Raw genomic sequence first — 26,227 nt, 5'->3', positions numbered from 1 at the left:
AAACAACCAAATAGACAAAACAACCTGGCCAGTTGACTGACAGCCAGCCCCTGCCATTGGCTACCCAAGTGCCACCATGATGGATGTATGAATCAAGTGGCTGTGGTAACGGGGATGGAGACCATGCAGGGAACAAGCATTGTTGATTCCTACTTACCAAGATTGCCACTTCTGAATGTCCAGCTGCCAGCAAGAGAGACTGAGGAAGAAGTTGACTCTTTTGGGCCTCTATTATCCTGGAAGTAAGTAGTTCATTCTCAAGAATAGTAGCACATTCTGGGTATGGGTTTGTCTTTTCCTGCATTCTGGGCCTCAGAGAGAACCAATCTCTGAGAGCTTATGAAGTGTTTAACTCACTGGTATGGGATCCCATGTAACTTTGTATCAACCAGGGACTCACTTTACAGCAAAGGAGATGAGGGAGTAGGCCCATGACCATCGTCCTATCACATACCACGCCACCCAGAAGCTGCCACACCGAGGGAGTGTTGGAATAGCCTGCTGAAGGCATAGCTTGACGACCATTTTCGAGGCACTACTCTGTGAGGACAGGCCTGTGCTGGGATTCCCCACTGGGACTTGCTCGACACTCAAGCCAGTACCTTTGACACCATCAAGTCTGAGAAATCACATGGCCCAACAGCAAGGCTGCTAGCACCACAGCTGAGATTTGATGCAGAGATTTTTCCTATTCTGGGCCTCACTCAAGGCTGGCAGCCTTTTGCATCACCTAGTACTTGGGCCAAAGCCATACCTCTAGGTGTGGAATGTTGTTGCCCTTCTTTATGGTAGGAGATAAGATGCAATAATTAGTCTTTTACATTGGAAGGATATACTGGCATACCCCTTACTATTGGGCCCCTTGACATTTTATAGATATGGCAAGGCCTGAATCGTCACAGGGTTTCTCTGTTACTCTCTGGAGCACATGTACCTTCCTAAGGCTCTGAAATGCTAGCCGTTTCTTGATCATTCAGTCCAGTTGACATATTGCTACCAGAGTAATGGATCAATGTGATGTTCTGTAGGATGTCCAGATGGTCCAGATCTCTTTGGACTATATTGTGACAGAAGGAAGGAGAGTTAATATATTCCCGAGGGAAAACTGAAAATATATATATTGTTGTCTGTTACATGTGAATTCAAACTGTTTCTGGTTCTTCTTTTCTGACTGAGATAGAAAACAACATAGTTGCAAAATCAAAATCAATTTCTGAATTGCCGTTGTCCCAACTATTGAAAAAGTTCACACAGAAATATTTTCTAAGTGGTTACAAATAGTGACTGTTCTCTGGGATATTTACAGATGGCCTGTACGATGTTTGTACAGGTGGTATACACGATAGCACAAGTTTCATTGCTGGAATATGGCTTTGTAGGGAAAATACAATACTGTCTGGAAACTCAAGAGTTACAGATACTTGGTAACCACAGCCAAAGCTGAAGTAGAATGCGGATAGGAATACAAAAATGATCAAGCAAACAAGCTTGATCCATGCAAAGATATTTTGATATTCTTCCAAACTGGAGGAAGAAAGAGATTTCAGCTGCTGGCTCAGTTACCATTCTGAAGTGGGGTTTTATTGGTTTAGACCTCAAAGGTTGAGACTTGCCTCAGAAGTCAAGCTAGATCATCATCTGTGCTTACGACTGATACTGCTCGGTACTTGTGTCCAACAGAAGTGTCTAACAAATAGTCTGCCGATGGGTCCTCTTCAGTCTATATTCCTGAGGCCATATTAATCTCTATCAAACATATCACATCTGGCCTGGTGTCTGTGATGCCAGAATCCTACTGGATCCATTCTGCAGGTGGCAGACCAAGGAATTAATGGAGCTATGATAAGAACCACAGGCCCTAAATCCTTTAGATCTTAGGGTGCAATATTGTTTGTTTCTTAATAAGGAGGTATGGGCAACATCTGTAGCCTCAGAAGGTTCAAAGAGATATAGGGAATCAAAACCTTTGAGAGTGTCTGCCCAGATGTCCCAGCCCATGTGTCAGGGTCCCTAGATCCCTAAACAGGGCCCTGATCTTAGCATAACAGAGTTTCCTTGATTAGGCTTTTAATCATCTCTGAAGTCCAACCATTCTATTAAGATCTGGGTTTGGACCTTGACTTTCTCTACTTTGTTGCTGCAGGAGATGAGAACTTCTCTGCAACCAAAGAGGCCCCCTCTTTCACATCTGGCTTTCAGTTCCTTGTATCTTAACCCTCAGCTATTCTCTATCTTTAAGTAGCATATCAGTGGTCCTTAGCAACTCACCATCGGTGGACGTTTATGACAGAGCTTGTGTGCTTCAATGATGGAGTCCTTATCTCCAGTCTGGGCAGTGAGTGATCCAACTCTAAACCCCATCTTACCACATGCTCTTTCAGACCTCTCCCAGTACAGTCCAGGTTTTCTGGAAGCAGATGCTGAGACAGAGTTTAGGTTGCAAGATATTTGTTGGAGATCAACACTTTTATAAAGAATAAGACGCAGAGGGAGAAATTTATCTGTGATGTAGTCCTGACAAAGCTTCCAGCAATGCAGATGGCAACCGTGGAGTGAATTTGCCTATCATAGTTGTCCATCATTGGGCTGAAATGGCTAGGCGTTTATAACCCTTGTCTATTAGTCACCAGGTACAAGCTGCCCCGGGAGCCCATTGGAGGAGGTGGCTTTCTGCAGCTAAGGCAGACCCCGAGGGACTGAGAGTTGGATTGCAAGTCTTGAAGGAAGATCTGGGCAGTGCCTCTCTGTCTGCTACACAGACTCACCTTTCTTCATGCATTGCCCTCCCAACCCCCTCAAGTGTTCAGGCTCCCACTCTCTCTCTCTCTCTCTTCCATTCATCCTTTCTCTTTTCTCCTCTCTTTGTCCTTACCCTGCAAAATCCTAGGCTGCCCCCTACCCTCCCATTCCCCAATCTCCCATTTCCAAGAGCTGAGTGCAAGAGAGTAGTGGGAGAACCATTTCTTTGTTTTATCACTTCCTTCTTTTTAGTGTCCGCCAGGTCTGAGCTGGGTTAAGATTGAATTAGAGGGGAGTAAGTTTTTAAAAATAATTCCTTATATTTGCATAGGATTCACAAAGCCCTTTCAAATACATTTTGAATTTTATTTTTCATAACTGTTCTGTGAAGAAGCTAGCATTATTTCTCATCTTTCAGATGAAGAATCTGAGGTCTCAAGAGATTGTGACTTACTCAATCTAAACAGGTCCTATGGGGTGTCGGACTCAAGTCTTCTGATCCCAAGTCCAGGGCTTTGGCTGCTGTGTCTTAGCTACCATATCTACCTAACAGTGGGAAGACTGAGGAAAAGACAAGCAATGATTTGCATAAAGAAAATAAGAGCTAATAGTATTCTAGTACCAATTCTGGAAACTAGTGAGGGGTGTGGCTTCCTACATAGCACCAAGCAATTTTCAGACATACGACATGTGCGTCCTGCAATTCACCTCAATCCTGACACTATCTACCTAAAGATAGTGTCATATTCCACAGGTTAAGGGCTTAGTCCTACAAGACTGCCCTGCAACCCCCACTTCAGATGCCAATGGCAAGTCCAGTTTATCACCTGGGCTTCTGACTGGCCAGCTATCGACTGGAGGTTCCCACAACCCCCTCCTTAAGTTGGATTAATTTGCTAGAGGGGTTCAGAGAACTCAGAGAAACATTTTATTTACTAGGTTACTAGTTTATTATAAAAAAAGATATTACTCAGGTATAGCCAGATGCATAAGAAAATGTGGGGAAAGGGTGAGAAGCTTCCATGCTCTCCCCGGACTCACTAGTCTCCTTGAATCTCCATATGTTCACCAGTCTGGGAGCTCCCTGAACCCTGTCTGTTTTTATGGAGGTGTTATTACATAGCCATGGTTGATTAAAGAATTGGTCATTGATGATTGATTAAACCTCCAGCCCTTCTCCCTTTCCCCAAGGTCAGGGGGATGGAATTTAAAGTTCCCATCCTCTAATCATGTGGTTGTTTCCCCTGGCAAGCAGTCTTTATCCATAGGTTTGGCCCCAAAGCCACCTCATTAGCATAACAAAGACACTCTCATTACTTAGGAAATTCTAAGGATTTTAGGAACTCTGTGCCAGGAATGGGGACTGAGACCAAATACATATTTCTTATTATAAATTACAACATCACAGCTAATGTTAGGTGGTTAATTGCTGTTTTGTTTCCAGGACCCACCAGCTAGATGTTGGTGACATCCTGGGTAGAATGAACTGGTCTAAAGGATGCAGTTTGATCCCGATAATCTTTGTATCTATGTTCTCTTCCAGGGCCAAAACAATCTCTGGTTACCATGAGGAAATGGAAAATAAGCATTCCCTTTTCTCTTCTCTGCTTTCACTGCTCATCCTCCTACTGTCTCTTTTTCCCATAGCAGCTGGAGTGACCCATCATAAACTGTAAGTCAGACCATGATACTGCTCTCCTGAAAACCTTCTGGTTGGCTTCCCATGACTCTTGGAAGACAAATCGAAGTCCCTCCTTTGGCCTCCAAGCCTTTAAGTGGTTTGGCTCCAGGATACCTCCCACCACTCTCTCCCTTACTCACCTCCTTCCAACCACAGTGGCCTCCTAGCTGTTTCTTAAACACATGGAGCACATTCCCTCTTCAGGGCCTTTGCATTTCCTGTTCTGTTTTCCTGGAAAACTCCCCAGATGCTTGCGTGGCTCGCTCCTTCAGTCCATTCTGGCACCTGTTCAAATGTCTCTTTCTCAGCCTTTCCTAACTGCTCTCTGCCAAACAGCCTCCCCATTGCTTTCTTTCTCCTTCCCCTGCTGCGTTTTCCTTTCTGGCACTTACAGTATGACATTATATCATGTAATGGTTTGTTTATTTGTTTATTGCCTCCCTCCCCCACCTCAACAAGACAGCTAGTTCCCCATGGCAAGCACTTTGTCTATTCTGTTATGTCTCCAGCTCCTGGAACGAGGCCTGGCATATAGTGGGAACTCAATATAGATTTGTTGAATAACTGAATGCATCCTCAGTTTTCTTTCTTTTTCTTTGTAAGGAATCATGGACTCTTGTCCTTAATTCACCACTTGGGACTATGGTGAATTATTTATTCTGAAAGGCATTGTTTTAAGTCAAAGTGTTAACCAGAAAAATACATCAAATTCCATCTTCTTCCTTTTTAACTTTAAGTTCCCAGTTGCTTCAGCTACATTTAAAGTAGCCAAGATCCCTTGTGTCAAATAGAAACACATGAGCTGGACCTCCAAAGCTTTTATGGTTGATTCTGCCTATCATTACCAGGTCCAGTTCTCTCCTACTATGACTTAGTTCAGGGATCCTTAACATGGAGTTGGTGAACCTCAATGAAATTAATGGATGGGATTCTGGGGACTCAAGAATCTCCTAAAATTGAGCCAGAATTGTGTGTGCACTTTTCTGGATTCTAAAGGAGACCCAACACCTCCTACCGAGGTTTAGAACTCTTCAAATCATGACAGTTGTCACCATTCACCATGCCTTCATCCACTCTTTTTTTTTCACTTTTAATTAATATTTTTTTTAATTGAAGTACAGGCAGTTACAATGTGCCAGTTTCTGGTATACAGCACACTGTTTCCAGTCATGTATATATATATACATATATTCATTTTCATATTTTTTTCATTAAAGGTTATTAGAAGATATTGAGCATAGTTCCTTGTGCTATACAGAAGAAACTTTTTTAAAAAATCTCTCTTTTATATATAGTGGCTAACATTTGTAAATCTCAAACTTCCAAATTTATCTTTTCCCACCCTCTTTCCCTGGTAACCACAAGATTGTTTACTATGTCTGTGAGTCTGTTTCTGTTTTGTAGATGAGTTCTTTAGTGTCTTCTTGTTTCTTTTTTTAAATTCCATGTGTTATTGATATACAGTATTTTTCTTCTTCTTTCTGGTTTACTTCACTTAGAATGATGACAAAGGCTTAATTTCCAGAATATATAAATAGCTCATACAACTTAATAACAAAAAAGCAAACAACCCAGTCCAAAAATGGGCAGAAGACCTAAACAAGCAGTTCTCCAGTGAAGACATACAAATGGCCAATAGGCACATGAAAAAATGCTCAATATCACTAATTATCAGAGAAATGCAAATCAAAACTATAGTGAGGTATCATCTGACACTAGTCAAAATGGTCATCATTCAAAAGTCTATCCACTCTTTATTGCCAGCACAGGACTATTGATTGGGCAGAGGCTTGAGGAGTAGTGGATGGCTGAAGTTCTCTCTTTTCTTCCTTAAGAGAGTGTGATAACACACAAAAAATATAGTTAGTGTGAAAGTTGGCTTTAAATACTAAAGGATGAAAACCTAGGATCAATCTAGTAGTCTATCTCTCTTCCCAGTGACCTCCAGTTCTTTGTGGAATGATAAGCCATGCACACATATACGTATTTGTCTGCCTATCCATCCATTCATCTGTCCATTCATGTATCTGTCCATCTACCTATCCATCCAAAAAGTTCCCTACAGCATGTCATTTTCAAAAGAGGAAGACACATTCTGTTTTCTCTTCAGATTCTAACCTCTGTTCTATTTTCAAATACACCTGTTGGTGTGGCTTTCTTCTCTGCTATTTTGAATCCAATTCTGATCTTGGATATTAAGAATAATGCCTCTAAAAAGAGAATAATGCCTCTAGTAACAATTTTATAACATCATTCAACACACTTCTGGAGGTGGTTAATGTTCACCAGTAAAAGTGAAAATGAAAAAGCTCTATTTGCTTCTTCCTGAAATGAAAACTATTTTTCCTGTTTACTGAAGTAATAATTGATATAAAAATTGACACTTCACTAAATATGAAAAAAGTCAGTTGAAATCAGTTCCAGTCTTGTCTAGAGGCCATTGCTAGTGATACTTCGGTGGATTTATTTCCTGACTTTTTTCAGTTCTCATACACACATTTACTTTTATGAAAATGGAATTATACTATGTATGTGATTTTAGAGTTTGCTTTTCCATTTCATATATGATGGGCATCTTTCATTAAATATATATTTGCATTGTTATTTAATGGCTACAGAGAATCTAATGTATTGACAAAATAATTTTTAAAAACAGCATCCCATTGATGGCCATTGAAATCGTTTCCTTTTCTCCCTTATTCTAAACAGTGCTGGGTGAACACTCTTGTACAACACCCGTATGCACTTGTCTGATCATTTTGGTTGGATATAGTCTGGGTCTTGGTCTTTTTTTCTGTAAAACAAGAAGTTGAATTGGCTGATCATTAAGGTTCCTTCTAAGAATCCAAATTCTGAAAGATATCTTAAGTTATAATTTGATTTCTTGCTTTTTTGTAAACATTTCTTAACACATCCTAGATAAAGAAATATTTATGCTATTTTAAAAAGTAAAATAATTAAAATTAACTCAATTAAAGGAAAAGAAGCCCTAGCTTTTAGGGAGTATAAGAGAATCTCTTAGTAATATGTTTTAGTGCTAAATTGTTATAGTCATCAATTATCTTTTTGCCTAGCTTAAACCTTATGTTGGCATGTAAATTTATTTAACTATTTTTATTTACCAGTCAAGCCTCTCTGAACCTTCTCCTGGAGAATAATGCTCTTTATATATACTTTCAGGGTTTAACAGTTAAAATTTCTCTTCTCCTATAAATGTAATTCTAGCTTTTCTTGGATAAAAGAGAGGTTGAATTAATAAAACACTTGGAATTATACTTAAAGAGAGTTACTAATTTTGTGTGTGTGTGTGTGGCTAAATTAAGGAGAGTATACAAAACAACCAGCATATACTCTTCATTGGTCATGTTGTGAAAGACAGAGAAAGGCTAAGGGACTGTTCCAGATTAAGAGGGACTGGAGACACATGACAACCAAATACAATGGATGACCTTAGACTGCATTCTGAACTTCAGATTGGGGGAAATTCTGTAAAGGAGATTGTTGTTGTTGGGCTAATTGTCAAAGTTTGAATACAAACTGTGTATGGTAAAATTTCTGATTTTGATAATTATGTTGTTGTTCTGTAAAAAAAAAAAAAAAAGTCCCTGTTTCCACAAGATATACAATGAAGTAGTTATGGGTAAAAGGGAATGATGCCTGCCATTTATTTTCGAATGGTTTAGAAAGCGTACATAAAAGTGTATAGTCAGAGAGAGGAGCAAATGTGGCAAAGTGCTAACAGTTGATGAGTCTAAGGGAGGGACACTCAGGAGTTCCTACTAATCTTGCAACTCCTGTAAGTTTGAAATGATTTCAAAATGAAAAGCAAAAATCAAAAAACAAAACAAACAAACAAAAAACCTTTAGAGCATCTTTTTTTTTCTTTTCTGAGAAATCTTTTTCACATTCTTATGTGTTGGGCTCCCATTTGTAATCTGGAGTAGTGCAGGGTGGGATGTGACCAAAGTCAGTTATAGCTATAAAATTTCACTCAAATGAGAGATCTGGCCTTTTCCTCCATTTATGTCTGCCACAAAATTTTTTTACACAGAAAGGGAGTCAAGGAAAAGCTAAAAATACAAAAAAAAAAAAAAAAAAGTAGACGTTTAAGTGTGGAAGAATGAGTTACTGTTTTCTTCAACAGATTTTCTTTAACTTAGTATGAAAAATTTAAGTCTATAGTAAAACAATTACTGAGATAAACACCTATAAAGTCGTAACCTAGAGTTAACAATTGTTAATATATTGTCACATATGCTTCATTATTATTTTTTGCTAACTTTTAAAAAGATGTTGTGACATTTCATGCCTAATCCTTCAATGGAAAGCTCTAAAAATAAGAAAAATTTTCTTTGTAACTACATCACCATTACCACACCTAATAATATTAACAATAATTCCTTAATGTCATCTAATTTCTAGTCCATATTCAGATTTCCCCATTTGATCCCAAATGTGTCTTTCACTGATTCGTTCAAATCAGAATCCTGTCAAAAACCACACATTACACTTTTTAAGTCTCTTTTAATCTATAACTATTTCCCTTCTTGCTCTGAGTTGTAATTTTTTCCCTTTTGTGTCTAGCAAATGTAATTTTGGGAGAGGGTTGTAAATAAGGAGTTTGAAAAAGGCTGAGTCTTTGTATACAATATAGGCTAATCATACAAAAGTATTTAATTAAAAACCAGGAGATATTTTTATTTCTTAGAGACAAACTGAATACTGTTTTGAGTAGTTTTTACCATTTCGTTGAACCTCACATTTCTCATCTACATTAACTGGGATGATAATCCTTGTCATGCTTATTCTACAGGTGTGTCACGAGGATCAAACAAGACAGTGTTTGTGAAAGCATCTGTTCAGTGGCATGCAAATGTAAGTCAGCACTGCTATTATTATTCTCTCCAGCAGGATAACTTTTTAACTTGAGGATTAACATGAGACATTAAATCTAAATGCTGCTGCAGGTAGAGGGGAACAAAGGAAGAACAGTCCTGTAATGACCGATTAATCTTTCTGGTCCCTTATCCCTTCAGACTCCAAACCCCAAGCCTAAATCCATGGGATAACTTTTCAAGCCAAAGTTTCAAATACGTAATGTGGGTTCCCCACTGCGCCCCTCCAAACAGCCTGAGCCGTATAAGCGGTTGCCAGACGTGGCCCGGTGCGCGGAAGCGAGGCGCAGCAGAGGAGCCAACAGCCGGCTCTCCCACCCACGCCCTTTCCGCCCTCCGTGCGTCAGCGTCCCGCAGCGCGCCGGGAGCCACGGAGTTGCTGACTGTTATTTCCTGTGTGAATTAAAGTGCAAAAGAATGGAGGGATGACTGGTTGTCCTGTCACACTGGTGACACCTAGGGCCTGGCTTTGGGAAACATCCCTGGTTCACTGCCCTGCCTCGTAAAGCCAGGTGTTCTCAGAGCGACAGTGAGTGGTGTGCTCCCGAGTTTGGGAGACAGGTGCCGCGCCTTTGGCCACACCACGTGGGGGCCTCCCTCTACTGCTTCGCGTTTTAACCTTTTTTGTCTGACCAGGTTGAAACCCTTTAGCTGTTCACACCATACTAAAATTAGGGGCTCATGGGATCTCTGTGCTGGAAGGAACCTCAAGATCATTGATGGCAGCACCCACCCCGTAATAATCAAATGTTCTTCATACTATTGCTTATATATAGTTAGTAAAGCAGTTAAGAGCAAATCTCCCTGGGTTCAAATTTCTGGCACCTACTAGTTGTATATTCTCACACAGATTACTTAGCTGCTCTGTTTTAGTTACCTCATCTGTAAAATGTGGATAATAATAGTATTTATCTCATAGGGTTTTATATGAAGGTTAGCAGAATTTATCTCTATCTCTGTCTCCAAATCCATATCCATATCTATATATCTGTATCCACACCTATATTTATGTCTGTGAAACACACACAGCTGGTCCTTGCCCAGGAAGCATTATATAAGTGTTGCTATTTTAATGTACCTGTGCAGTCCCTGCGTAAACACCTCCAGGGATGCAGAACTCCATAGCTCATGAAGCAAACCATTTAATCTTTGGTCTATTCCATCCATCATATGCAGCTCCTTATATTGTTGGGGGAGGAAGGGAAAGAAAGGTAGTGCCAAAAATAGACTGGGCCCTGTGGCAGATTTTTTGCATGTACTGTGTTGCAACTCTGTGAAATTATCCTCATTTTATTGATTTACATGTGACCAAACTGAAGCACAGAGGATTTGGGAACTTTGCCCGGAGTTGAATAACGATTAAATGTTCCTGTTAGAATTTGAACTTGGGCCTCTTAGGCTCTAATATCTTTAATTATTGGAAGATAACTGTCTTTTTCACACTGAGACTTGGGGTTTTTTCACACTGGTTGGCACATAGTAAGTTCTCAAATGGCAGGAAGTATTATTGTTAATTTCCATTAATACTTTATATGTTCTAACCACTCTTTCCCTCTTCTTTTTTCTTGCTGAGGCAGGCTACTTACAACAGTCTCCTTTACTTGATTTTACCTGTTTAAAATATTAGTAGTATAGTCTTGCCTCTGGTCACCTGTGTCCACAGAGACAGTGACTCACCAGGTAGAGAAACATTTGACAATGAATCTTTTTGAAGTTAGTTCCTTCTGTCCTACAGAAAGTTTTAAAGTCAGAAGTCAGTTCTTCAGTGGTCCTGAGAGGAACTTCTCTTTCTGCATTTTCACTGGAACCATTTTTCTTCCTGAAGACTCAGATAGAATAATTAAATGTAAATAGGCATTTATTCTAACCCTCTATCAGCTTCTTAGCTGTGAGCTTTTCTTACACATGGCCGGGATGGAGTGCTCCTGAGGCAGCCTGTTCATTTTGGATAAACCCTTATTATTTACTTTACTTATTATTTACTTACTCAACAAATGTTTATTGAGAGCTGAGAGCTGTTGCCAAGCACCAAGCTAGGGACTAGGGATACAAGGAAAGTAAAAATAGCGAGTTTTTCATAAGACTGAACCAGATTCTGCATCCCTTGATTTTCTACCTATTGATATCCCTTCTGCCTTCTGGAGCAACACAACAAAGTTAATTTCTGGTCCTCACAATAACCCTTCATAATTTGAAGATGGTTTTCCAGTTGCCTCTGTAACTAAGATTTTTTTTCCTTCAAGCTTTCCTTCTAAAAGATACTACTTTCTTTAATATTGGCAAGTGACCTAAAGGTGATGAAAAAAGTGGGTCTTACATACTTTCTCTGAATGTCAGTTTCCTTATTTGTGAAATGAAGATAATTATACATAATAGGTGACTGAAATTTTGAGGAATTATGTTACTTGTCTGAAATAGAGTGTGTGTGTGTGAATTAGTGTGTATTATTAGCATTAAATAACTCTAACTGCATATATGTACCAGGTACTCTCTAAATGATTCACATCTATTAACTCCCTTACTGTCATAACAATTCTGTAGTGAGTATGTGATTATTGCCATTTTACAGATAAAGAAACAGGCACAGAGAGCTTAAGTAACTTGTCCAAAGTCAAACAGCTAGTAAGTGGAATTGCTGAAGATCTGAAACACTGTGGCTCCAGACCCTTGTTTAAGGGTCCCTGCTTGGTAGCCATTTTTATATTAGGAGAGGCTGAGAGAGGGATGAGAGTTGAATGGTTCTGAAGGTGAAGGGGAGCTGAGGTTGAACTTGGAGGCTGACCAAAAGGTGATATCTACTGTTTTAAATAATTGCCTACATTTTGAAATTCAGTCTCTCGGGTTGTCAGTCTAGTCTCAAAGGAGGCTTCCTTCTTCCCTAGTTGCAGCACCCTGTCCATTCAGCCCCCTACTCACGTGTGCTGGTTTCCCCTGTACCTCACAGTATGGTTTTTGGCAGCAAATAGTACCTTTCTTTCCACAATACATTATTTATTAGTTTCTTATGCTTGTTCAAATTGTGGCTTACAAACATGTTTTTGCACTTGAGTATGGTTTTCTTGTATGGTATAGTATGGTTTCTAGCTATTTACCACTCTAAATCAGCCTGAGAAATGGGGAAACCATAGTTTCAACTCAAATTACAAACAAAAGGATAATTTCCTTAATGCATATAGAACTTTTACAAATTAATGAGAATAAGAAAAACAGCCAAGTAGTACAATGAGCAAAAGATATGAACAGACAAGTCACAGAAAAGGAGCTACAAATGGCTCTTGTATATGTGAATAGACACTAATCCTTGGTTATTAGTAGATAAATGTTAAAGTTGTTTTTTTCCTGTGGCAAAGATTGGTACATATTTCTATGTCTTTATTTATATATCTGATCTTATATACTGCTGGTGAGGTGATAGGAAAATAAGTACTCTCATTCATTGCTCTTTGGAAAATACGTTGGTATAACCTCTATAAAATACTGTTTGACAGTTACCTATCAAAATCATAAATGTGTATATCTTTTGTTTAGGTCAGAGTTTCTCAACTGGGCATAATTGACATTTTGGGCCAGATAATTCTTTATCCTGTACATTGCAGGATGTTTAGCAGCAGGCCTGGCCTCTGTCCCCTAGATGCCCATAGTACCCCTCCCTCCAATGTGACACCCAAATTGCTTCCAGACATTGCCAAATATCCTATGGGGGACAAAATCCCCCTCAGTCAAGAACCACTGATTGAGATTTTTAATTATTGCATAACAAAAGCTCAGTGGCTTAAAATAACAACTATTTGATTTGCTCAAGATTCTGAAATCTGGATTGGGCTCAGCTGGGCAGTTCCTCCGCTGTTTTTGCCAGTGTTCGCCCATATGGCTGCATTTATTTAGTGAGGCACGTGGGGCTGACCTCAGCGGGGATTCTGAGACGGCTGGGTCTTCTCGCTCTTTCGTATTATCTCTGGTCTTCTCTCCTCACACATGGTCTGTCTGTATAATGAGAAAGTGAACGTACAACACTCTCTCCGTGTAATTTCTCCAGTAGGGTAGCCAGATTTTTACATGGCAGCTCAGGGATTCCAAAGACACAAAAGTGAAAGCTGCCAGACTGTCTTCAAACTGTTGCTTATGTTCAACTAAGCAATTTTCTACATTTCTACATAAAGCGAAGCATCTGTCCAGAAAATTCTTTGACCTTTATGACTTCTTTGGATTTATTTGGTATCTGGAGAAGACAAGTCCAAGCAGAAATTGGGCAAAAAGTTTGCAATTGGTCTCTCCTGGGTCCATAACATTCCAAGCCTAGATTATCTGGTCCTCAGGGCTAAACCTACTCTGGTCTTTTCTTTTTCACCATCATAACTCATCCTCCTCCTGAAATTTCTTCTCTTAGGGTTAACATCCTTTAGATCTTAGCTTAACTGTCACTTGCTGTGTTAAGTTGACCCTTTAACAACTTGGGGGTTAGGGGGCACTGACCCTACGTGCAGTTGAAAATCCTGGTATTAACTTTGCGGTTAACCCTCAGTATCCTGAGGTTCCATATCGGTAGATTCAACCAACCTTGGATCACGAAGTACTGTAGCATGTACTTATTGAAAAAAAATCTGCTTATGTAAATCTGCAGAGTTCAAACCTGTGTTGCTCTAGGGTTCACTGTATTCTGTGACCACATTATCTTAAATTCCTCTTCCCCCACCCTACCCCCAACAACTAGTGCAAGGGCTTTTGAAGCTTCTACTTACTTCATTCTTCCATTGTTGCATTGGCCAAAGCAAGTCACATGGCCAAGTTCAGAGTCATCGTGGGAGGGGATCTTATAAGAACATGAATACTTGTGTTCATTTCTTTAGAGAAGTTGTAAAAATGTCACAAAAGGGATTTGTGGAATTCATTTGGACTTAGGGTAGTTTCTGGCAAGTTGTTAACTCTGGATTTTCAAATCACTGATGATCCCAAGTTTCCTGAAGAGCACTTCTGTCATCCAGGTGGTCCTGAGTCTACAAGGATTTATTTTTTCTTGTACTTTATTTAGTCTTTAATAATAACTATGGAAAATGCAGAGAGCTTTTGATATAGTATATTTTTTAAGCTATAAATTTATGCAGGTAAGTTGCTTCTAATCTTGCTTTTCCTTTCTAATTATGCTCCTTTGAAGAGTTCACAGAATTTTAATCTTTCAAAGTAGAGTGAGTTTATGCTCCTTTGCTGGCTGCCAGGAAGGGAGGAACAGGAAAGAAGGGATAAAACCTGAGAGATAATGCATGATTTCAGGATATTGGTATTATTTCAAATTAAAATCTATATCCATAGCCAGCTTTCTCAATTCTTATACAAATTCATTACTTAAAGTCTATCAGGATACATCTGTATGTGAATATAATGAAAAGATGCCACATTTCTCGTGTATTTTTTCAGTTTACATGTATCATGCAGTCCTCATACAGCAAACAAAGGGTAGTGGTGGTAACACCGCATATATCTTAGGCATTGTATAAGAAAATCTTAATCCAAAATAATAGTAGCAACTCTTACAGTAGCAGCTTCATTCTAGCTGGGTGACCTCAGGCTATTCACTTCCTTTCTTAGGAACAGTGTCCTCAGTTGTGAAATGTCCTCAGTTGGGGAAATGTCCTTTCTGGTTCTTGGGTTTGGGTGCCAGCATCAAAGAAAAAAATCACTTATATAAAGATAGCTGTAAAAGCCCTTAAAATAGAAAAATACCAAAGGTATCTAACTTTTTAGGGTTTTGTGCAAATTTTGAAGCTGTTGGATAGGAATCAGGATGGGATCTCACTTTTTTCAGAGTAAAGGTCATATTTTTTAATAAGGGAAACAAAAGATGATTAATTCCTACTTAGAATTAGAGGCTTAAAGTAAAATAAATAATTTTTTCCTTTCTTTGAAATGACTGTCAGAGTTTTAGCTATATCAGAATTGCTTACATCATACTTTAAAGCAAGTATCTAGAGAGTTGAACTGAAAATATATACAGTCCTCATAACAAGCTGATGAAGTGTGAGAATGAGGTTAGCTGGATGGAAGGACATAAAGAAAAGATGGTTTTGTTGACACTCAGCTGTACCACAGCAGAGAACGTTCACACTAACATTCTTTAATGTTATTGCGCTGGGTCACTGGGGAAAAGTTCTTCTAAGACTTTTAATTAATGTGAGGATGGCAAACAGCTCATCAACACCTTCCTAGTGAAGCATTAGTCACCTGTAACCAGGAAGAAGTATGAATAGAAAAACATGATTTAAAAATGACCTGCTCCCACCCTCATAGAATGAAACACTGTTGGTAGGAATCAGTTTCTCCAGCCTGGGCTAAAACAGAAAGGAAAAGAGTAGGTGATAGTCAAGCAAGGTTCTATCTTAAAGGGTTTGGAGCTGGAAAATGCAAAACAAGCAGAGGTTCTAAGTGCTGAACACAGAGGTGCACAAACTCTTTCCAAATCATGATATTTGGTCCTCTACCCTCTCTTAAAGGGCTTTTCGAACTGCTTGTCACCTGCTCAGCAATCAGTGTCACTCAACTACTGTGCTAGGCCCTGAGGATTTAAAAATGAAGTTCCATCTTGAATCTTGGCATTCTCAGGTCCCCGGTCTGCCAGCTGTGAGGGAGTGGGCAAGATGGGAATGGCTGGGGCTAAGATTTGTTTTATTAATCACAGTGCAATGTGGTAAGAGCTGTAGCAGATGTGTGCAGAGCCATCGGAGCTGAGGGGAGGCCCTGACTGGTGACCGTAGAATGTGCACAGAGAGGGTGACATTTGAAACAGTTCTCAGGAGATGCAAAGGACAGTGATAAGTGTGGTAAAGGGTTGGGCCAGCCAGGGGACAGAATGGGAGAACTGACATTTCAGAGAGATAGGGAAAGGGAAGCACACACAGAACCAGAGAGGTTTGTGAAATAAGACGTGTGGGGAGTCCAGCTGCAGTTTCTCACCATTAAAAAGAAAGTTCTCATTTCCTTTAGGTAATGCTCATTGTATGTATCTCATGGCCTTCACCCCCAACCTGGATCCTAAGAGCACTCAGTTTCCTATCCCACCAAAAAAGTTATTGTGAGTGTAACCTGATAAAATATTCCAATTTAGCGAATCATGGAGGGCTAAAGACATGACCAGAGGCACCAGTAATACAATTTGCTGAGCACTTATGAGGTGTGCAGCTAAGCCCCTTAGAGCATAACCATATTTCTCATAATGACTCTCTGGGCTAGGTACGATTATTATTTCTATTTTTAAATTAAGAAGCAGGCATTGAGGCATCTTGTTCAAAGTTATACAGCAAGTGAGCTATGCACTCTGACTCTAACCAAGGCAATCTGACCAAAGTGCCTCATGTCTTAGCCAGTGTACTATCCTGCCTCAAGACTGTGAGCACTGCCACCACTAGGAATCAAAAAACACCATCTGAGCATTCCACTCATCCTGGGGCTTTCCCTCACAGGGAAAGGACAGGTGAGGGTGTTATATACTGTGTGAGTGGGTAACATGGAGTTTGCCAGCCAAATCTGTCTTCAAGGGAGGACATGCTGCCCAGCTGAGTGCTATTGACAGCTGGCCCTCTCATGGACTGCTTCAGCTGGTGAGTCATCTTGCCAAGGTTGTTGCACTTCCCAGGATCCTCCACATTCAATGACTAGTTCAGGAGGAGGCTATTTAAAGTCCCAGGCATCTAGGCCCAATATCTCTGATGGGTCATGCTAGCTGCAAGGCCTCTAGGGGAGAGTGGCCGAGCCTGTTGCTGGGTTCACATTGAAGCTCAGATACTTCCTGTTCCATCCTGCTTCCTGTCCCTCCCTCCACAGGTGTCGACCCCATGGGCATTCCTTAATGAACATCCCACCACTCTGTCTCAGAGCCTGCTTCCCTGGGAACCCAATCGGTGATGATATCAGTTCCATTCTGTGACTTCTCACTTTGTTCTGTATCTTTTGTAACTTCCTTTCATGTTAGTTTCAAAACTATTTGCCTTTTTGCTTTAAGGACCTTTGGTTTTTCATGTTCCAGATAAATATCTAAGAACAAAAATTTATTAAATTCACAAAAAAAAAAGCAGATGGTACAGAGAGTTCCCCTATATACCCTGCCCTCCCCCCACATGCACAGCCTCCTCTACTATCAATATCCATTTTCCTTGGTTTTGGCAATAGATACAGGTTATAGAAGTAAGACCTCTTTAAAACCAAAACTTTCATTAAAATAGCTTATGTGAATTTTTAATTGTTATTTTTGATGCTTGAGTTATTGGCAGACTTTATTCCAATATACTCTTGCTGTGTGAACTTGGTAGTCTCCTTAAACTGTCTAAGTCCTAGTGTCCTCATTTCTAATTGGAATAGTAATTATTGAGAGGATTAAATGAGCTGGTGCAACTCTAAACAAAGTGTCTGGCATGTAATAAAGATTCAGAAAATGAGCATTTTTATGTAAAGTTGGCACTGCACAGGCCACAGGGTATATTTCTTTCCTGTGGTTGCTGTAACACATTACCACAAATTTGGTGACTTAAGACAACAGGAATTTATTCTCTCAGGGTCTTGGAGGACAGAAGTCTGAAATCAATGTGTGAGCAGCACTGCTCTCCCTCTGGAGGCTCTAAGGGGAACCCTTCCTTGCCTCTTCCAGCTTCTGCTGGCTGCTGGCATTCCTTGACTTGTGGCTACATCACTCCAGTCCCTGCCTTCATGGTCACATTGCCTTTTCCTCCCTGCCTTCATTTTATAAGGATACATGTGATTGCAGGTAGGGCCACCCTGATAACCCAGGATAATCTGTTCAACTCAAGATCCCTAATTAAAGCTGCAGAGGCCCTGTTTCCATATAAAGGGACATTTCCAGGTTCTAAGTTCCTGTTCTGTTCTTACAAGGCATAGTCCTGACCATTTCACATTCAGACTACTAAAACAGTCATTTGTTCCCTCCAGTTTGTCATCATCTGGCTTATTTTAAGAACCTTCATCTCTCAAAAGAGACAGTGGCTTCCAGAGTCCCAGGGTGGTTTCTTTAAGGTCTCAGCACAGTACTAGACTGTGGTGCTTTTTTAGAGGCCTCTTTGCAAGGTTTTATTTAATTCCAGGATGCACTCTAGCACTGTTCTTCAAACTTGCATATTCCTGGCATCTCTAATTCAGTGGGTGGTGTTAGATCTGGGAATCCAAAATTTTCAAAGTGCCCCAGGGGAATTTTATCAGCCAAGATTTAGAAACATTGATTCCAACAAAGTACTGAACCAAAACCCTCGAAATAGGGAATTCCCTTTCCTGCCTACTGGGTGTGTCATCGTTACATGACAGAGTTTTTATTAAAAGGATGAAGGGGGAAAAAAAAAGAGCAGTTCTGAAAACTGAACAGTCCTATCCGTACAGTATTCACTGAAAGAGTTCCACAGCGGGAAAACTTCCAATTCCGAATTTAGTGGCGGATGACGGCAGCCCAGATTTGGCAGTTCTGCTGCTGTCACTAGCCCGGGACCTCGTGGGTCTGACTGATCAATCCCGGGCCGCACCCTCAGCGGGAGCCAAGGCTTTCCTCTGTTGAGAGCAGCTCCAACACTGGTGGTGGCGTGGTGGCGGCGAGGCTGCTCCGGTTACGCTGGAGTGCAGGAGCGTTGGGATGGGCCGGGGAGTGGCTTTCAGCGCCACTCCTGCAAGTGGTAGCCACTCCAGAGTGCCGTAGGCAGGGGGTGTGGGGAGACGTAGGTATATTTATTCTGGCGTGACAGCGGGTTGCTGGGACCGCTCTGTGCTGCAGGAGGAGCTGTCCTGAGTCTGGGAGCAGGCTGTCCTTCGGAAAAGGCTAAGAAACCAGCACCAAGGATTGGCCAGGTGGGGGCGCCCGTGGTGCGGTGGCCAGAATCACAGGAAATTCTCGGGAGTTGTGGACGTCTCTTTGGGGACGCTGGGGCGCAAAGTCTGGTTCAGCTGGGAGCGATGAAGGGGCAATGTCCAACTCAGCTGTGAGATGCTGGGGCGCGAAGTCAGGCTCATCTGGAAGGTGATGGAGGTGTAATGTCTAGCTCAGCCTTGGAGTGATGGGGGTGTGGTGTCAGGCTCTGCTGGGGGTTTTGGGGCTGCAGTGCCGGGCTCAGCAGCGAGGTGATGGAGGCGCGGGCTCAGGGTCAGCCAGGTGTGCTCGGCGCCGCACTAGTAGGAGTTTGCAGCCGCATCCGGGGTGCATGTGCGTGTGTGTGTGTGTGTAGAGGGGGCGGGGCGCTGCCCCGGCGGCCGTGCAGTCGAGCGCTGTTCCTTGCCGCAGCGGCGAGAGGCGCTGAATGCTGGCGTCCGCAGCTCTCGGGGAGCCCAGGCGGCGGGAGGAGCCCTGAGCGTCCACCGCCTCCTCCAGTCGTAGGCTCCTCCTCTCCTCCGCCTTCTTCGTCTCGTTCACCCGCTCGCCCGCCCAATTCGCAGCCCTCGGCCCTGCAGAGCCGGGCCGCTTGTCTGGCCGGCGGAGGCTGAGCGCGACCCTAGCGAGCCGCGGCGCCCGCCGACCAGGGACAAGCGCGACTCCTGGCGCCCCGCTCTGCCCAGTGCTGCCGCCTTCTTCCCACTGTTTCGGGGACGCTCCGACCGGCGCCTCCCGGGCCGCGATTCTCCTCCACTTCCTCCCGGAGGGGAAGGAGCCGAGAAAGAGGAGCGGCTGCTCGGGAGAGAGCGAGCCGAGGCCCCTGCCCCCGAGGCTCAGGGCTGGAAGAGGAGGAGGCGGAGGCGAAGGGAAGTGCGCGTCACTCCCGGGAGGAGAGTGTTTCACCTCCAGGCATAAGCTGTGGCTGCCAGTTGCGTAAAAGCAGCAGCGGCGGCGGCGGCAGCGGCGGCGGCGGGCGCTGAGGCTCGAAGGGCTCCCTGGCCATGGAGGTAAGATCCGGACCCGGGGACGCCAGGAGTTCGGCTCTTTCTCTTTGGACCGCTGTGTAGGCACCTGAATTAGCCGACGCTAACCTGGGAGGGGAAGGTAAGAAGCGACGGGGGTCACCCGCCCCCCGCCCCGCCCCCCTTGCTGCCTGCTGGGGGCCACTGCGAGGACGCGGACCCTCGCACCTTCCTAGCTCCCCGCAGTCAGGAATTTGGCCATTTTTACTGAAATGGAAAACATCCTCCCGCTCCCCCCACGCTCCGAAGCACCCTCCCGCCCGCCCCCCGCGTGCCGCCTTTCCCCTCTTTGGATTAGGAGTAACAAGACTCCCCCGGAGTTCTTTACATAAGTCCTCTCTGTAAGAAAGGGTAGTTGGGAACCATGTCTTTATTTCTTTCTCTCCCTCTCACTTTTCATTACTTTTACGGGAAAGGAAACAATGGACCTTTGAAAGTCGGTGTGAACAGCCTTAAACTTTCTGGAGAGGGCTGGTATGGGGGAATAAACCCCACAGGAAGCCGACTACAGTGAAAGGTTGGTGGAATGTGCATTGCAGAGTTTCGGCTTAAGTGCGCGCGCCTACGCGTTTGGAGTGACCTTTGCCTCTTTATTTGCCTGAGGTCGTGGGTCCCCCGCCTGTCTCCCCAATTTCTGTTAGTTAAGGCGACGCTTTAAAATCTCGTGCAGCTTTCTTTAAAGCTGGGGAAAGACCCATCACTTCCATCTTTCCTCTGCAGAATTGGGAGGTCTTGGCATAAGAAGGGGGTCCTGCTCTGTGAGGAACGCTAACCGCTGCAGTTAATGCTGGTTGCTACACCCCTTGCAGTAAAACCAAGGTTCTGATGTCCCTGGATGCTCTCTGCTGAGGGTTGATGTGTGCTACCACATCTTGCCTTGAGCGGAAACCTCTCTCTTAAAGTCTCTGCATTAGGTTAGAAAACAGACTCTGATGTATGTCTCCTTTCATCAACAGTAGGGGTTAAGGATAGAGGATTTAATAATTTTAAGAACTTTTATTCCGTACAGGAGCCACTGGCTGTGTTCCCTCTCCTTGTTTCAATGTGACAATGTGATGCGATGTTGCATAATTTCACGTGTTAAGCGTGTGCAGATATTTTCATGAGCTGTTCCCAGTACAAAGTGAGAAGAATTTAAAGGAAGGTGGGGAAGGGGCGATTTCACCTGAGCTGAGGGAGACCTGAATCAAAGCAGCCAGACATACCTGTTGGAAATGACTTTGTTTCAAAAACAAATGCATTTAAAACGTTGTTTTATGGTTCTTTGGTTGGCTAGAATGAAGCTATTAATGTTTGTTTCACCTTGAAGAAAACTTGCTATTTTCAGAATTGGTCTGGGCATCATACTTTGGTTGTGTGCCTTTGATTAGCTATTCAAAAAACTCTTTTGAGTTTGCATTTCTGGGCAAAGCAGAAGATAGTGCATTTCCTCTGCTTAATAAACATTGGGTAGCACCTTCTGGTGCTTTATTCTTTACATTAAAATCACTTCTCTCAGCTTTCTATTTACCTGCACTACAGGATGTGTGTGTGTGTGTGTGTGTGTGTATGTGTGTGTGTGTGTGTGTGTAACCGGGAGTCTTGTCCATGGTTTTCAGTTCAGTTCACCTGATGTTTTATCTGAATGTGTTTACAGGCACAGAAAAGTAAGGTTAGAAATGAATTCAGAGCCATCACCAGTCCCACTTTAACAGTCTATGAATGAGACAAACAAGCTAAAGACCGGGCACTCTGTAGACAGGGGAATTGAATGAGTGAATTCTCACATAGTGCTTATTTAGATTTCCTTTGTCACAGATAATTGTATGAGTAGTCTTTTTTTTTTTTTTTTTTTAAATAGGGTCCTTTATTTGTCTGTTGTGGAGTAGGTAATTAGGTCGGTTGGTCGGTGGGTCGGTCTGTCTGTCTATCTATCTTTCTATCTATCTAATTTATTTTAATGGAAGTACTGGGTATTGAATCCAGGACCTTGTGCATGCTAAGCATGCACTCTACCACTAAGCTATACCCTTTCCCACTCCTTTCTTGATCTGGCCTGAAACCCACAAATTTTCAAGTCTCAGATTTCACAATAGGAAATCTGAATAGGACACTTCATGTTCTAATAGACATAATCAAGCCTGTTCTCAACCATCTATCTTGGAAATGAAGAGAAAGCAAAGCAAGAGAGTACAGTGGTTTTATGGGCCATTTCTGAAGTTGAAAAGTTGCTACTTAATTAGCTATGTGCCTCTGGGCGAGTTTCTGAAATTGAGAATTATGAATCACATGTTAGAAGGAAAAAATTTAAATGATCGTTATCAAATTCAGTTTAGACTCATATGGGACACTGTATGTAAATGTGTACCTTGTAAAGTACTGTAAAATGTGAGTATTGCATCATCCACCTACCCACCATCCATTTAGCCTACAATTATTAATCACTTACTGTGTGCCAGGCTCTCTGAAAGCAATCTGATTGCCCACTCTCTTTGCGGAGTGTTCTTTTTGGAACAGAGAGGGAGTTGGATGGAGTAGTTAAAATTTGGGAGGTCACAGGGAGTGAAGATAATCTGTGTGGTGGCTTCTACCTATAAAGAAAACAATCTCTGTTGTTGAAGAAGTAAGTCTATCCAGGGAGAAAAGGAAATAAACAATTAGAAGTCCCAGTAAAGTGTGTGCTTGGAGAATTATGCATAGAATGCTTTGAGAACCCAGAGCAGAATTAAATTGGGCAATGGGGATGGTGGTGGGGGAGGAAGCCATTTAGTGAAAAATAAAATTTACTAAATCAGACAAAACAGTAGGGACTGAAAACTGATGTCATAGGTACCATTTTGAAATGTAAAGATTAGGGGACTTGAAGTCAGAATGGAGTTTAAAACAAGGCTCAGACAATTGCTAACAATTTGCAATTGGGCAAATCCCCTAATTCTTCACACACTGTTTCTTTATCTGTAAAATGACTTTACAGAATTCTTGAGGATTAACTTCAATTTAATTTGCTGTGTAATATGATAAAGTACCATACAAGCTAGTGTGTTTTGGTACTTTAAAAATATGTTCTTTTTAAAAACTATAAATAGATACAAGTCATAACTTAGTCTAATTTGGTCTCAGTCACAGATTTCAATTTCACTGGCCATTTCCAGAGTGTTCTGAATCCCATCTTGAGTGCAAGTCTTCAGACTTTAAGTTAGCTATTATCATATGGTATACGTCACTTGTTCAGGCATCTTCATCTCAGCAACAGGAAGTCTTTCCATTACTTTGGGATTGTGAGCACTAATTAGAAGGATGAGCTGTCTAGTACAGTACATCAGTTGAGAGGGGCTTGTCTGGGTCTGTACTGTAACGTCTCCCTGCCTGTACTTTTCTCCCTGCCTCCCAAGTCAGGATAGCCCTTCTCCTTTCCTCTATCCTAACAAGATGAATATAGGGGGGAAAAAAGAGAAAGGACAAAAAAAGCTATGCATCTGCATTTTTGAGAGCGTGAAAATCACCCTTAGTAATTTTCTCCATTTGTAAAGAGGTGTAATTTTCAACTACACTGTTAAAGAGAGGCTGTGCTCTCAATAGCAACAGCTGCTGTCTAGGTGAAACTTGAATCTGTAAGCAATACTTGCTTTAATATACTTGCCTTAATTCTCTGCTTGAAATGGATTTAAGCTCATCTGACATTTTAATAGATTGCCTTTGATAGCAATTCATTCTCAGATATTTAAAACCGCCATGTTAAATGTCACTTTTGGGGGAAGGGCAGTAGGACTATAAATCACTTTTCAGGACAGTTACACATGCTGAATCTTAGCATGCAGTTTGAATGGGCCTCAAAAATAATATTAAAATGAGGAAGTTGAGACCCAGAGAGGCTAACTAATTAGGTAAGGTCATGTAGTAAATTAATGGCTGAGCGGAGACAAGAACTCCTTTGTCCCTATTTCCAGCCAGCATTTTTTTCCCCTCCAGTATACTCTGATTTGCTCCTGTTTGGTTTTGTTAGCAATTTAGTTATTTTAATGTTTTAATAGTGAAATAATTTGCATTTTGGCTTAGAAACCCATTGCGCCCAAGTATAAGGCAAACACTTTACCTTTTTCATTTGGGAGAATCTACACAGAGTGGGGTGAAGCTACTTGTAATAAATTGTCAAATAAGAAACTAAGTATAAAAATAAAGTTAGCTTTACTTGCATTTTCTATAAATAGTATAGCAATTTAAAATATTGTTGAAGTACACATTTTTTTTAAAAGAAACAAATTCCTGGAAACGTTACAGATTTGTGTTGTGAATCATAGGATAAAAGCATATTAAAAATAGGTTTTCATGTTCTTTTGCTTTCCTTGTACTTGCTTTGGGAAACCTTTAATGCTAGTTGTCAGAAAGTATGTTCAGCAAATATTTTATTGCATTCCTAAGATGTACAAGGCACTGTGCAAGTTGCTGTGAATAATACAAAGATGTATGAAGCATAGGGTCTATTAAAATGTCTGTTTACAAAAAGTGAAACAGACTCAAAGCTGTGTATGACTTATAGAATTGCTATCTCCCAACAAATCAGTCCTTTGATCTAGTGGGCAAATCTACTCTGAAATTGTTATTATTAGACTAACCAGACTTGTAACAAGATATTTATTTTCATTACATGATGACAAGTGATAAACATTTATTTTATCGGGACTCCATCTTAGTTTGGAATTTAAGTAAAAGTTTGGCAACATTTGATGAGATTTTATATTATGAGAAGTTTGCCTAGGAGAGCTTGTGGTAGTCTTAGCTTTAATTTATTTTAAAAAATGACTTTAGCATTGCACAGAAATGTGACTGGAACATTGTTGCCTGAAAGCATTGCAATTTAAAACAATCCATGTTGAGCCACCCAGAAAAGAATTGTCCTTAATGACTTTAAGTTCGATACAAGTATCTTAAAACATATGTATATTCATCACAAAGTCTATGTCCTCGTCATGTCTGATTACTAAGTCTCTCCGGAGTGAAACTGTTATTGGTTTGGGGGCTCTTGCCTAGTTATTGGCTTGTACTTGGAGACACCACTAATGGTGACTCACTTCCCTGAAGAATTAAATTTTTTTTTTGCTTTTTTACATACAATGAGGTTGGAAAATTAATTATTAACATTTTAGGGATCGGAAAGATTAAGTTTAGCACAAGGACAAGTACCTGATTCCTGTTTCAGAAGGAATGAGAAAAATGAGACATTTTTTAAAAAATTGTGGATAAAAAAACCACACATAACATTGTTTTTAATACCACCAGTGCCACTGCTATAAAATCAACTTTATATAAAGATTTAAAAATATTATACTTCATTAATGCAAAAGATGTCACTTTAATTGTTCAATAGGTACTTGGTGATAGCCATTCTCCAGCCATCCAATGGCAGATGCAGACAGGATGAAGTGCTAGTAATTTGGTAAAAAGTAGACTGTGTATGAAGGTATAGCTAAAAAGGCCAAATGAGAGATAAATTGTCTTATCTGCATGGTTAATGACATCTTTTGATGAAACTTAATTGCTACTTTCCCAAGTGCCTGTGCTGATTTAGACACTGCCTGTCTTTACCATATGGCTACCCTTTACAATTTATGGTCAGCTCCTGGATAACTTCCCAGCTGCTTGGTTACCATGTTGTCCGATCTTGGCGTTAGCCTCAAAGTATTTCTTCTTGCTCCCTGTTTGTGCTTGTGGCTTAGCTCCTTTTTGCCTGTCCTGCTGCTGCTGGCGGTGTTCTGTCCGTGTTCAGCCATGCAAAGACCAACCTCTGCTCCGGTGCTGAGTAATTTCTCATTCCCTGGGGGTCCTGCCTTTCGACACTCTGGTATCCTTGAGTTTGATGGATGTCGAGGAGGTTGTGGAGGAGGTATATTATGGTCCCTTTGGTAGGCTTAGTCTTCACAAGCCCGAGGAGGACAGGGACGGTGGTTCTTTTGTATTTTGGCCAGGAACTTATCTACAGGTGACACCCACCAGCCAGCCTTCCAGAGAATAAGAAAGATATCATGAGTCTGTTGGTTTTTCCCCATATTGGTTATTGCTGGAT

The 26,227-nt window shown here is 41.4% G+C and overlaps 1 protein-coding gene across 7 annotated transcripts in view; it reads left to right on the top strand.

The window, feature by feature from the left end:
- The first annotated feature begins 9,276 nt into the window (after positions 1-9,276).
- CEMIP2 (cell migration inducing hyaluronidase 2) overlaps positions 9,277-26,227 on the top strand; it is a 79,891-nt gene continuing 62,940 nt past the window's right edge. For 2 of the 7 annotated variants that reach the window (XM_032477821.1, XM_032477823.1), the window contains exon 1: positions 19,736-20,269. The gene's annotated coding sequence lies outside the window, so the exon portion shown is untranslated. Of the gene's footprint in view, positions 9,296-18,892; positions 19,147-19,178; positions 19,316-19,735; positions 20,270-20,607; positions 20,705-26,227 lie in introns of those variants that run through there. The other 5 variants (XM_014567787.2, XM_006194724.3, XM_032477825.1 and 2 more) reach the window with 5 other exon arrangements.

This window comes from Camelus ferus, chromosome 4 (assembly GCF_009834535.1).
Source record: "Camelus ferus isolate YT-003-E chromosome 4, BCGSAC_Cfer_1.0, whole genome shotgun sequence".
NCBI classification, from domain to species: Eukaryota; Metazoa; Chordata; class Mammalia; order Artiodactyla; family Camelidae; genus Camelus; species Camelus ferus.
Note: the sequence above shows the minus strand (reverse complement) of the source record. Positions and strands in the feature narration are given on the sequence as shown.